Source organism: Pseudophryne corroboree, chromosome 3 (assembly GCF_028390025.1).
Source record: "Pseudophryne corroboree isolate aPseCor3 chromosome 3, aPseCor3.hap2, whole genome shotgun sequence".
NCBI lineage: Eukaryota > Metazoa > Chordata > Amphibia > Anura > Myobatrachidae > Pseudophryne > Pseudophryne corroboree.
Window position 1 is genome coordinate 552,524,977 of NC_086446.1, and position 15,207 is coordinate 552,540,183.

The 15,207-nt window shown below is 41.4% G+C and overlaps 1 long non-coding RNA gene and 2 pseudogenes across 1 annotated transcript in view; 1 reads left to right on the top strand and 2 right to left on the bottom strand.

Moving 5' to 3' along the window:
- LOC135058013 (uncharacterized) overlaps positions 1-15,207 on the bottom strand; it is a 351,258-nt gene that overhangs the window by 187,353 nt on the left and 148,698 nt on the right. The gene's annotated exons all lie outside the window — the stretch shown is intronic.
- On the bottom strand, positions 11,596-11,715 carry LOC134895153 (5S ribosomal RNA; annotated as a pseudogene).
- LOC134895154 (5S ribosomal RNA) lies at positions 14,565-14,684 on the top strand (annotated as a pseudogene).

The window sequence follows — 15,207 nt, forward strand, 5'->3', positions numbered from 1 at the left end:
AACTGACTTCACGTGTGGCAAGTTCAAAGGGCAGCAGAACCTTGCACAACGTTGAAATCATTCTCCACTGCGCTTGAGACAGGTGCATTCCACCTCCTATATCGTGCTGAATTGTATAGGCTTGAATGGCCTTTTGCTGCTCCTCCAACCTCTGAAGCATATATAGGGTTGAATTCCACCTCGTTACCACTTCTTGCTTCAGATGATGGCAGGGCAGGTTCAGGCGTTTTTGGTGTTGCTCCAGTCTTCTGTACGTGGTGCCTGTACGCTGAAAGTGTCCCGCAATTCTTCTGGCCACCGACAGCATCTCTTGCACGCCCCTGTCGTTTTTTAAAAAATTCTGCACCACCAAATTCAAGGTATGTGCAAAACATGGGACGTGCTGGAATTTGCCCAGATTTAATGCACACACAATATTGCTGGCGTTGTCCGATGCCACAAATCCACAGGAGAGTCCAATTGGGGTAAGCCATTCCGCGATAATCTTCCTCAGTTGCCGTAAGAGGTTTTCAGCTGTGTGCGTATTCTGGAAACCGGTGATACAAAGCGTAGCCTGCCTAGGAAAGAGTTGGCGTTTGCGAGATGCTGCTACTGGTGCCGCCGCTGCTGTTCTTGCGGCGGGAGTCCATACATCTACCCAGTGGGCTGTCACAGTCATATAGTCCTGACCCTGCCCTGCTCCACTTGTCCACATGTCCGTGGTTAAGTGGACATTGGGTACAGCTGCATTTTTTAGGACACTGGTGACTCTTTTTCTGAGGTCTGTGTACATTTTCGGTATCGCCTGCCTAGAGAAATGGAACCTAGATGGTATTTGGTACCGGGGACACAGTACCTCCAACAAGTCTCTAGTTGGCTCTGCAGTAATGATGGATACCGGAACCACGTTTCTCACCACCCAGGATGCCAAGGCCTCAGTTATCCGCTTTGCAGCAGGATGACTGCTGTGATATTTCATCTTCCTCGCAAAGGACTGTTGGACAGTCAATTGCTTGGTGGAAGTAGTAAAAGTGGTCTTACGATTTCCCCTCTGGGATGACCATCGACTCCCAGCAGCAACAACAGCAGCGCCAGCAGCAGTAGGCGTTACACGCAAGGATGCATCGGAAGAATCCCAGGCAGGAGAGGAATCGTCAGAATTGCCAGTGACATGGCCTGCAGGACTATTGGCATTCCTGGGGAAGGAGGAAATTGACACTGAGGGAGTTGGTGGGGTGGTTTGCGTGAGCTTGGTTACAAGAGGAAGGGATTTACTGGTCAGTGGACTGCTTCCGCTGTCGCCCAAAGTTTTTGAACTTGTCACTGACTTATTATGAATGCGCTGCAGGTGACGTATAAGGGAGGATGTTCCGAGGTGGTTAACGTCCTTACCCCTACTTATTACAGCTTGACAAAGGCAACACACGGCTTGACAAATGTTGTCCGCATTTCTGTTGAAATACTTCCACACCGAAGAGCTGATTTTTTTGGTATTTTCACCAGGCATGTCAACGGCCATATTCCTCCCACGGACAACAGGTGTCTCCCCGGGTGCCTGACTTAAACAAACCACCTCACCATCAGAATCCTCCTTGTCAATTTCCTCCCCAGCGCCAGCAACACCCATATCCTCCTCATCCTGGTGTACTTCAACACTGACATCTTCAATCTGACTATCAGGAACTGGACTGCGGGTGCTCCTTCCAGCACTTGCAGGGGGCGTGCAAATGGTGGAAGGCGCATGCTCTTCACGTCCAGTGTTGGGAAGGTCAGGCATCGCAACCGACACAATTGGACTCTCCTTGTGGATTTGGGATTTCAAAGAACGCACAGTTCTTTGCGGTGCTTTTGCCAGCTTGAGTCTTTTCATTTTTCTAGCGAGAGGCTGAGTGTTTCCATCCTCATGTGAAGCTGAACCACTAGCCATGAACATAGGCCAGGGCCTCAGCCGTTCCTTGCCACTCCGTGTGGTAAATGGCATATTGGCAAGTTTACGCTTCTCCTCCGACAATTTTATTTTAGATTTTGGAGTTCTTTTTTTTACTGATATTTGGTGTTTTGGATTTTACATGCTCTGTACTATGACATTGGGCATCGGCCTTGGCAGACGACGTTGCTGGCATTTCATCATCTCGGCCATGACTAGTGGCAGCAGCTTCAGCACGAGGTGGAAGTGGATCTTGATCTTTCCCTAATTTTGGAACCTCAACATTTTTGTTCTCCATATTTTAATAGGCACAACTAAAAGGCACCTCAGGTAAACAATGGAGATGGATGGATACTAGTATACTTATGGATGGACGAGCGACTGCCGACACAGAGGTAGCTACAGCCGTGGACTACCGTACTGTGTCTGCTGCTAATATAGACTGGATGATAATAAGATGAAATCAATATATATATATATATATATAATATCACACTAGTACTGCAGCCGGACAGGTAGATATATTTATTATGTAATGACTGATGACGGACCTGCTGGACACTGTCAGCTCAGCAGCACCGCAGACTGCTACAGTAAGCTACTATAGTAGTATGTATAAAGAAGAAAGAAAAAAAAAACCACGGGTAGGTGGTATACAATTATGGATGGACGAGAGACTGCCGACACAGAGGTAGCTACAGCCGTTGACTACCGTACTGTGTCTGCTGCTAATATAGACTGGATGATAATGAGATGAAATCAATATATATATATATATAATATCACACTAGTACTGCAGCCGGACAGGTAGATATATTTATTATGTAATGACTGATGACGGACCTGCTGGACACTGTCAGCTCAGCAGCACCGCAGACTGCTACAGTAAGCTACTATAGTAGTATGTATAAAGAAGAAAGAAAAAACAAAAAACCACGGGTAGGTGGTATACAATTATGGATGGACGAGCGACTGCCAACACAGAGGTAGCTACAGCCGTGGACTACCGTACTGTGTCTGCTGCTAATATAGACTGGATGATAATGAGATGAAATCAATATATATATATATATATATATAATATCACACTAGTACTGCAGCCGGACAGGTAGATATATTTATTATGTAATGACTGATGACGGACCTGCTGGACACTGTCAGCTCAGCAGCACCACAGACTGCTACAGTAAGCTACTATAGTAGTATGTATAAAGAAGAAAGAAAAAAAAAACCACGGGTAGGTGGTATACAATTATGGATGGACGAGCGACTGCCGACACAGGGGTAGCTACTGCCGTGGACTACCGTACTGTGTCTGCTGCTAATATAGACTGGATGATAATGAGATGAAATCAATATATATATATATATATATATATATAATATCACTAGTACTGCAGCCGGACAGGTATATATATTTATTATGTAATGACGGACCTGCTGGACACTGTCAGCTCAGCAGCACCGCAGACTGCTACAGTAAGCTACTATAGTAGTATGTATAAAGAAGAAGAAAGAAAAAAAAAAAACCGGGTAGGTGGTATACAATATTATATATATATTATATACAATTATATATATATATATATATATATATATATAGCGTGGATAGAGTTTGGCACTCCTAAGACAGATATTTAGCTGTAGCCGGTGCCTTCATAAAGATGAACATATAGGGCGAGGATGCGGCACTCTCGGCTTGAAGAAATCACAGCAACAACTTCTAATTTGCAACGTTTCAGTAGACCAACCTACTGTCGTCAGGCTTTAATAACAAATAAAATAAACGTACATACCTTTATACTATCACCTCGTGCATTCCCGCCAGCTCGCCCCGGGACCGCTCACCCGCCGAGCCGCACAGGCTATGACGTCGTCAACTTTCGACAGCGCCTAGTGACGAACCCTTCACCATGGCAACAGTGTAAACAATGCAGCAGATAGCTGTGTTAAACTGGAACAATACAGATCGTAGCGTACATTACACTACATGACGGACTTATGCTACATTACTTATATCAGATACAGCAGCCACAATTAAATATTACCATAAAATACTTACTACAGACCACATTACTTCTAATATTCATTTGAGGAAGCAGGTATAGGAGATCGATTCATTGAGGCCTCGTGGGTATATTACTCCAAGGCGAAGAATCCATTTAGATTCTAATTGTAGTAGTTTGGCACCTCTATTGCCTCCTCTCGTATCTGCTGGGACATGGTCTATCATTCTGTACCTTATACTATGTATGGGATGTTTAAAATGTGCGAAATGCCTGGCAACCGGTTGTTCACTGGTGCCCGTTTCTAAGGCATTTCGAATGGCAGAGCGATGAGCCGACATTCTCTCTTTAAATTTTCGCTCGGTCTTACCGATATAGCTCAAACCGCAGGGACATAAAATTTGATAGATTACGAAATTGGAATTACATGTTAATTGATGATGGATGGAGATTTTTTGTCCTGTCTGGGGATGATTAAAACTATCCCCTGTAAGTAGGTATTGACACGTTACACACGAACATTTAATATTTCCAAGCTTTGTATTCTTCAATAAAAAAGACTTAACCACAGGTTCTCTTTTTAATTTTGCTATGTCCGTTTTTACTAACCAATCTCGCAGATTCCTGCCCCTTGAATAACATGGCATTAGATTGGTATCCTTCAGATTCAAGTTATCATCTGAGGAAATAATAGGCCAGTGCTTTTTAGTTATCGAATTAATCTGTGATGACTTAATATGAAATTTATTTACCCATGGTAAAACAGATTTGGTCCCACTTGTTTTTTTATTACTAGAGAGAAGTGACTCTCTGTCTAAGGCCATCACCTTGTTTTTGGAGCACATCAGTGCTTTTAATGAATAACCTCTAACCAGCAGCTTATCAATAAGGGAGTCTATTTGTAACTCAGCTGTATCTTTATTGCTGTTTATTCGCCTAATCCTAATCATCTGAGAGTAGGGGAGACCTCTCGTCATAGATTTAGGATGGCAGCTATTGGCATGTAAAAGCTGCTGTTTGTCTGTGGGTTTAGTGAACAATGTAGTGGTCAAAGTTGACCCGGTAATCTGAATCTGCACATCTAGAAAGCTAATGACATTTTGATTCATATTGAAGGTGAATTTGATGGGTCCCTCTGTGGCATTATAGTCATTTAACATGTTTTCCAACTCTATATGATTGCCTTTCCACAGGATAATTAAGTCATCTATATACCTGTTAAATAATAACGCCTGGGAAGAGAATAGAGGGTTGTTATAAAACAGATCCGTCTCTACTCCAAACATGACTATATTTGCATAGACTGGCGCCACAGAAGAACCCATCGCACACCCCTGGGTTTGCAGATAAAATTGCTTATCATATAAGAAAAAATTCATGGTCAAAATTAATTCAACCAGTTGTAATATAACATCAATTTTGGCTAGATTAAAGACATTCTTCCTCAATAGAAACCTTTTAACCGCCGCCAGACCAAACTGGTGCGGGATTGAAGTGTACAGACTGACTACATCTACCGTTACCAACCATGTATCTTCAGAGATCGTAGTTACTTTGTTCAAATTATTTAATAAACTTGTTGTATCTAAAAGGAAGCTCGGTTCATCACGAATTAACGGTTGTAGCAAAGCATCCAAAAGACAAGCTGATGGTTGTAATAGTGAACCCCTAGCTGACACAATGGGGCGGCCTGGTGGGGGATTAATACCTTTATGTATTATTGGGATTAAATAAAAAATCGGAACTAAAGGGTATTCTGGCACTAGAATTTTACTTATATCTTCCGTAATTAAATTCACTACTAGGGCTTGTTGTAAAATTATTTCGAGTTTTTTCTTGCAAAGACCTGTGGGATTAGCTTGTAATTTAGTGTAAATATTAGTATCAGAAAGTTGTTTCAGTGCCTCTTTATTGTAATCTGCAAAATCTTGTAGGACAATTGCCCCTCCCTTATCCGCTGAGCGGATAATTAAATTATGATTATTAGAGAGTGATTGTAATGCCTCTCTTTCTTGTACAGTCAGATTCGGATGACATGGGATATCACTGTTAGTGGCTGTCGCTACATCCTGTTCTAATAACCTCATAAACGTTTTAATACTAGGATTATACGAGATCGGCTCAAAGACCGATTTAGGCAAAAAAGGTTTTAACTGTTTAGGAACTGGAACTTTTTCTACTGGATCCTGTCCTCGATTTTCTTTGAAATGTTCCTTCAGCTTAATCTTCCTTTGTAATGAATGTTTTTCAATATTCCACTGCAAAGGCTCAAACGGGACTGATGGGACGAAAGACAATCCCTTGCTTAATAATTTCATTTCTGTAGACGATAATTCATATGAAGATAAATTCACTATGTTGTTTTTTTGATTGTCGGAGGACGCCCTGCTCTTCCTCTGCCTTTCGTTTTGGCCACTTCTTCTGGTGCGCCATCTTTTCCTTGGTTTCTCCCTCCTCTTGTTCTTGATCCTAAAGGGGCAGCAGCTTGGTTGGATCTATCAGTGTCACTGTTGGTCTCCTGAGATGATTCAGTGTCAAATCGAGTAAAAGGTCTTCTATCTCTACGGAAGAAAGGACGTCTTTTTCCCTCAGTTCTATTGTCAGAGAGCCATCTGTAAACTGAGTGTTTCTCATAGTCTTGTTCCACTTTTAATAATTTCTCTTTTTTAAAAGCTATCAGTTCTCTTTTATATAAGGAGATTTGCTGTTGCAATTTATCCAACCAGTCTCCTTCTTTATCAGCTGTCAAAGCCGGAGTGTGAATCAACTCAAAGGCAGCTATTTTGTTTTTGACAATTTCCATTTCTTTTTTGGATTGTTCAATCACTAAAAGTATGAGGTCGAGCGAACATTTGTTTAATATAGCCGTCCAACGTCTACAAAACTGTACATCATACCGTCCTATCGTAGGACAGTTTCTAACCCGGAATCCTCTGGGTATTTTCTTCATTTTGTAATAATCACTGAGCGACAACCCGTGTAAATAAAAGTCAACTTCCTTCTTTTTCAATTTTAGCAGTTCTTTAAAGATGTTTTCCACTGACGTTGCCTCCGCTTCGTCATTAATTCCTTTATCGCAAAGTATTCCCTCTGCTTCAGATTCTGAAAATGATAGAATATCTCCTGCTGGAAATTTAAAGTGTCCAAATTGGTCCTCAATGTGTTCCATTATCACAGTAGAAAGTGTGTAGGTCCGCAGTGATTGTCACAGCACAGCAAGTAACTGTAACCTCTATTTAGAGAACTGCTCCAAACACGTAACCATAAATACTGTTAAAAACAATTTCTCCAGACCAACTAGAGACGCAGGAATCGCCTGGTGACAATATCCATAAAACAGCTGGGTGCCCCAACCGGAATTATCACTGTTGTGTGATCCTTCCCAATATAGCGTGGATAGAGTTTGGCACTCCTAAGACAGATATTTAGCTGTAGCCGGTGCCTTCATAAAGATGAACATATAGGGCGAGGATGCGGCACTCTCGGCTTGAAGAAATCACAGCAACAACTTCTAATTTGCAACGTTTCAGTAGACCAACCTACTGTCGTCAGGCTTTAATAACAAATGAAATAAACGTACATACCTTTATACTATCACCTCGTGCATTCCCGCCAGCTCGCCCCGGGACCGCTCACCCGCCGAGCCGCACAGGCTATGACGTCGTCAACTTTCGACGGCGCCTAGTGACGAACCCTTCACCATGGCAACAGTGTAAACAATGCAGCAGATAGCTGTGTTAAACTGAAACAATACAGATCGTAGCGTAGATTACACTACATGACGGACTTATGCTACATTACTTATATCAGATACAGCAGCCACAATTAAATATTACCATAAAATACTTACTACAGACCACATTACTTCTAATATTCATTTGAGGAAGCAGGTATAGGAGATCGATTCATTGAGGCCTCGTGGGTATATTACTCCAAGGCGAAGAATCCATTTAGATTCTAATTGTAGTAGTTTGGCACCTCTATTGCCTCCTCTCATATCTGCTGGGACATGGTCTATCATTCTGTACCTTATACTATGTATGGGATGTTTAAAATGTGCGAAATGCCTGGCAACCGGTTGTTCACTGGTGCCCGTTTCTAAGGCATTTCGAATGGCAGAGCGATGAGCCGACATTCTCTCTTTAAATTTTCGCTCGGTCTTACCGATATAGCTCAAACCGCAGGGACATAAAATTTGATAGATTACGAAATTGGAATTACATGTTAATTGATGATGGATGGAGATTTTTTGTCCTGTCTGGGGATGATTAAAACTATCCCCTGTAAGTAGGTATTGACACGTTACACACGAACATTTAATATTTCCAAGCTTTGTATTCTTCAATAAAAAAGACTTAACCACAGGTTCTCTTTTTAATTTTGCTATGTCCGTTTTTACTAACCAATCTCGCAGATTCCTGCCCCTTGAATAACATGGCATTAGATTGGTATCCTTCAGATTCAAGTTATCATCTGAGGTGGTGATTATTAAACTGGTGGTCAGGTCACTGGTCACACTATCAGCAACTTGCAAGTAGTACTCCTAAGCAGACAATCACAATATATATTATACTGGTGGTCAGTGTGGTCACAATGGCAGTGTGGCACTCTGGCAGCAAAAGTGTGCACTGTACGTTATATGTACTCCTGAGTCCTGCTCTCAGACTCTAACTGCTCCCCACTGTCAGTGTCTCCCCCACAAGTCAGATATACATTATACAGTCACACTATCTATCTATCTATCACTTCAGCAAGTAGTAGTACTCCTCCTAATGCTCCCCAAAATTACTACTGTGTCTCTCTCTACTCTAGTCTCACTCTCTTCTCTATAAACGGAGAGGACGCCAGCCACGTCCTCTCCCTATGAATCTCAATGCACGTGTGAAAATGGCGGCGACGCGCGGCTCCTTATATAGAATCCGAGTCTCGCGATAGAATCCGAGCCTCGCGAGAATCCGACAGCGGGATGATGACGTTCGGGCGCGCTTGGGTTAACCGAGCAAGGCGGGAAGATCCGAGTCGCTCGGCCCCGTGTAAAAAAAAATGAAGTTCGGGCGGGTTCGGATTCCGAGGAACCGAACCCGCTCATCTCTAGTGGACACCCCAGCGTTTGCTTACTATGAGGATGTGAGTGCTACCGCTTGTTGGATCTATATATATATATATATATATATATACAATGTCCAGTTGTCCGGCACTCCCTCCTGGATAATATAGTACTTGCTGCGGTGCCTTCTTAAGCTCCTTAGAGCTATTGTATTGTAGGCAAATAAGTGGCACTCACCAGGCTTTCTTATGAAGAAATAAAACAGTCCTTTATTTGATCCTACGTTTCGGGGGTAACCCCGTCGTCAGGGACAGCATGAACATAAATGCACAGTGTAATGCAACAAACATATATACCCTCCCCCAAACGCAATCCAGCAGTCTTACCTGTGACACCTGGAGGACACCTGCCTTCAGCGCCGCTGGACTTCCCGCCACCCACGTATCCACACTCTGCTAGACGGAGCCTGTGACGTCATCCGGCGGCGTCCCCCGGCGCACACAGCCCACACTGCTCGGTTGCTATGCAACACATAAACAATTCCTGTTATCAATCACATTAAAAACAAACGTACCACAGCAGTTATCCTAACAAATCTATACAGTGTATTAGCTTAAAGTTGTCTTCTATTATAACATACTATATTGCTCACCATTATATTGGTACCCCCTATCAACGGATCTTAATTGTTAGAAACGTGTAATTTACAAAAAGCATTGTAACCCAAGACTCTCATTTAGCCCTCGAGGTGCTATTGTATCTAGGGCATAAATCCACCTACATTCTGTTTGTAATAATATTTTAGCACGGTTACCCCCCCCCCCCCCCCCCCCGAATTTTCAAGGGGACGTGGTCAATAATAATTGATCTCATGCTTGCTATACTGTGTCTTGCTTCAAAACAATGTCTGGCAACAGGCTGATCGCTGCTACCAGACTCCAACGCATGCCTGATTGCTGTCCTATGTTGCGCCATGCGTTCTTTGAATTGGCGCTGTGTTTTGCCGATATATGCCAACCCGCAGGGACAGGTCAGCATATACATGACAAAGGTGGTACTACATGTAACAGGATATTTAATCTCAAAACGCTTCCCTGTATGGGGATGACAAAATGTATTGCCAACTGATAGTGCTCTACAGGTCACACATCCCAAGCATCTATAGCAACCATTCCTTCTACTTAGGAAGTGCGAGGGGTGCTTCTTATCCATTCCTGTAATGTCCAATTTGACCAATCGATCTTTCAAGTTCCTACCTCTGGTGTGACTAGGTAATAATTTAGCTTGCTGTAATAAGGGTAGGTCCCCATCAGTATTTACCATAGGCCACCATTTTTGGCCCTTTTGGTTAGAGTGGAACTCTTATCTGTATAAAGACTCACCCATGGTACTACTTCTGGACCGCTGTTGGACTCTGTCTGCGGCTGATATTTAAGGGTGTCAGCTCGTGGGATTTTTAACACTCTATTTTTGGTACTCAGTAATAGCTGTCTGTCATATTCTCTTTCTAAGAATTTATCTACCATCTGATCCAAAGCTGGTTCTACCATGGTGGGGTCTGATGTAATATGTCTAACCCTCAACATCTGTGAATAGGGCAGACTATTACGACGAGACAGGGGATGAAAACTGTCATTCCTTAAGATAGTATTTCTATCGGTACTCTTAACAAATAATGTAGTGCTCAAATGGTGTTCATCCACTGTCATTTTGACATCCAAATCATGTACTGACTCCATACTGATATCATATGACAGTTTAACCACACTATCAGACTGATTATGCTCATCTAATATCTTGCGAAGATCTACTATGGTGCCAGACCAAACAATAAGTAGATCATCTATATATCTGACATACAATTGGATATTAGACAATAATATACCCTGTCTCCAAAAAAGTTGTTGTTCAACAGCATACATGAAGGCGTTCGCGTACGATGGGGCCACCGAGGACTCCATCGCACAACCAGCCCTCTGTAGATAAAATCTACCATCATGTAAGAAAAAATTACGCGTCAACACCATAAACAGCAATTTAAGGAAAAAATCCACCGGTGGTCCCACATAGTGAGGATTGTCCACTATAAGTGACCTGACTGCCTCCACACCTGCTTAGTGCGGTATGCAGGTATAGAGGCTAGCCACGTCTAAACTGCACAATATCACCGAATGGGGAGTAACCACCACTTCACTCAATTTGTTTAACAATGCAGTGGTATCCTGTAAATAGTACCAAAAAATAACCAAAGAAGGTTCAAAGAAATGGACTCTTTTGTGGGAGCACTCTTGATTCAGAGGAAAATATTATACTTAATGAATTTTCAAAACGACAAGTTAATTAACATAAATCAGATCCTAGGAGTAAATGTGTGTGAGAAACATAGCTTAGCGAAAATATTAATAATTATAATTGTTCGTGATCTTAGATTCACGATTGATGAATTGCCGGAGAGTAAAATTCTGTGATGCCTATGCCAAAAAGAATCTGCATTTATTGAAGTGTATGACCATCATTCATACTGCTAATATCCATTACGGATTATATAGGTGCAGAAAATAAAATCATTGGTCATGCGAATCCCAATATTGCAAGACATAAAGTTGAGTGCCACTTTGTCCAATAGTCAAATTTTTTTTTTGCAGTACCAGAGTGTTCAAAGGAGGTCTCCCTTCCTTATACTAACCCGGCCTTTCACTGCTTAGCTTCCAAGTTCGGAAGAGATTGGGCATCTCCAGTGAAGTATGACCGCAAATATTGGACTTTCCTCCTTGGTCACTCCAAATGTATGTCAAATAGTTGCTGTATGTTAGGAGTGGAAATAGCAAATGATTCGTAACAGAAGTGTTACAAAAGAAAATTACATGCAATCAGCTAAATCATCAACATATGACACTGTGGTCACAAGAGTTAATTACATCTGCATGACACGGCGGTCATAAGAATACATATATATGATTATGAATAATCAGCAGATGCAGTGAAAACAGTCACAGACAGGGAAGGAGAAAATTAACGTATGCAATTATCCTAATAATCACCAGCTGGTTAATCAGCATAAGACACAATGGTCACAGACAAAGATAATTATACATACACCTCCTAATTATGTGACTGAGTTTTGTTGATTGACCTGTAATTAGCTGAAAAAACAATTACATGACACGGCGGCCATATAGAAAAATTATATGCATGTAATAAAACAATCATCGACTAATTAATTGGTATATGACACAATGGTCACCAAAAGATGATTATAAGCACTATTCCTTGATTATACAGCATGTGATAATGAAATCACAGAAGACATCTTGTTAAGGATAATGAGTGTGGGAAATTCACAAATGCCACATATGATTACTAAATGATTATCCTTATATCATCTAGGCCCAGAGCTAATTATCAGTACGGCCGTACTAATTTAAATAATTACTGAAAATTATGCTGTGAAAGACAGCATACATGTATAGAAAAATATCTGACAGACGGGCATAAGTTATCAGAACACCCGTTCTTTATGACAGACCTGTGTGGCGTAACAGAAAATGAACGGAATAGTGAGGCAGCGGGTTATAATTAAACCCGAAAAAAACCTATAACTTAATTTTGCAAAAAAGAAAAGAAAATAACTGAAAATGACAGATTTTAAAGTATTGCAATTAAGTACTGAAGGAGTAAATAGGTTTTCTCATTGTCGTATATACGATACCAGTACTGTCATTTATGATGTAGTTCCGTTTGTAGCTGAGTAGAAGCTCCGGGAATTGCAGCGGCGTGTGTCCGTGTTAATGCTCCAAGTGAGCGGTGGTTAGGAGCCGTTGCTATGGGAATGCTTCAGGAGCTGCTGCCGCGTCTGTCTGTGGTCTCTCCGAGGAGAGCGATGGCTGGGGCCGTTACCTAGCAAGGGTCTGAGCGCTCCGGCTGGCGCGGTCACGTGTGCGCATCACGTGATCGCTATTCCTCCTGACGTACGTTTCGCAAGAAAAGCTTGGTCACAGGACGTGATGAGGTCACTGGGGATTTCAGTTTATGTAGAGCAGAGCTCACGGTTGATTGGATGGAAATAATGATGGACATGCTGATCCCCCAATCATAGTAAAATAGAGTAAATCTCTCAAATTGTGTATCGTAGCTAATTGTAACCACCTGGGTTTAATTAGTTTAACAGTCTAATAAATTAGCTGGGTGAGCTTGAGGAAAAGCTACAATTAGCTACGATACACAATTTGCTACGATACACAATTTGAGAGATTTACTCTATTTTACTATGATTGGGGGATCAGCATGTCCATCATTATTTCCATCCAATCAACCGTGAGCTCTGCTCTACATAAACTGAAATCCCCAGTGACCTCATCACGTCCTGTGACCAAGCTTTTCTTGCGAAACGTACGTCAGGAGGAATAGCGATCACGTGATGCGCACACGTGACCGCGCCAGCCGGAGCGCTCAGACCCTTGCTAGGTAACGGCCCCAGCCATCGCTCTCCTCGGAGAGACCACAGACAGACGCGGCAGCGGCTCCTGAAGCATTCCCATAGCAACGGCTCCTAACCACCGCTCACTTGGAGCATTAACACGGACACACGCCGCTGCAATTCCCGGAGCTTCTACTCAGCTACAAACGGAACTACATCATAAATGACAGTACTGGTATCGTATATACGACAATGAGAAAACCTATTTACTCCTTCAGTACTTAATTGCAATACTTTAAAATCTGTCATTTTCAGTTATTTTCTTTTCTTTTTTGCAAAATTAAGTTATAGGTTTTTTTCGGGTTTAATTATAACCCGCTGCCTCACTATTCCGTTCATTTTCTGTTACGCCACACAGGTCTGTCATAAAGAACGGGTGTTCTGATAACTTATGCCCGTCTGTCAGATATTTTTCTATACATGTATGCCGTCTTTCACAGCATAATTTTCAGTAATTATTTAAATTAGTACGGCCGTACTGATAATTCGCTCTGGGCCTAGATGATATAAGGATAATCATTTAGTAATCATATGTGGCATTTGTGAATTTCCCACACTCATTATCCTTAACAAGATGTCTTCTGTGATTTCATTATCACATGCTGTATAATCAAGGAATAGTGCTTATAATCATCTTTTGGTGACCATTGTGTCATATACCAATTAATTAGTCGATGATTGTTTTATTACATGCATATAATTTTTCTATATGGCCGCCGTGTCATGTAATTGTTTTTTCAGCTAATTACAGGTCAATCAACAAAACTCAGTCACATAATTAGGAGGTGTATGTATAATTATCTTTGTCTGTGACCATTGTGTCTTATGCTGATTAACCAGCTGGTGATTATTAGGATAATTGCATACGTTAATTTTCTCCTTCCCTGTCTGTGACTGTTTTCACTGCATCTGCTGATTATTCATAATCATATATATGTATTCTTATGACCGCCGTGTCATGCAGATGTAATTAACTCTTGTGACCACAGTGTCATATGTTGATGATTTAGCTGATTGCATGTAATTTTCTTTTGTAACACTTCTGTTACGAATCATTTGCTATTTCCACTCCTAACATACAGCAACTATTTGACATACATTTGGAGTGACCAAGGAGGAAAGTCCAATATTTGCGGTCATACTTCACTGGAGATGCCCAATCTCTTCCGAACTTGGAAGCTAAGCAGTGAAAGGCCGGGTTAGTATAAGGAAGGGAGACCTCCTTTGAACACTCTGGTACTGCAAAAAAAAAATTTGACTATTGGACAAAGTGGCACTCAACTTTATGTCTTGCAATATTGGGATTCGCATGACCAATGATTTTATTTTCTGCACCTATATAATCCGTAATGGATATTAGCAGTATGAATGATGGTCATACACTTCAATAAATGCAGATTCTTTTTGGCATAGGCATCACAGAATTTTACTCTCCGGCAATTCATCAATCGTGAATCTAAGATCACGAACAATTATAATTATTAATATTTTCGCTAAGCTATGTTTCTCACACACATTTACTCCTAGGATCTGATTTATGTTAATTAACTTGTCGTTTTGAAAATTCATTAAGTATAATATTTTCCTCTGAATCAAGAGTGCTCCCACAAAAGAGTCCTTTTCTTTGAACCTTCTTTGGTTATTTTTTGGTACTTGATACTTTCTGACTCTAGGGAGCACCACTGAAAGCAACATTGGTGTTGAAAAATTCTTACAACATCTATACTTGCCATATACAGAAGAAATTCTATTTAAATTCAGTTTTTCAGAG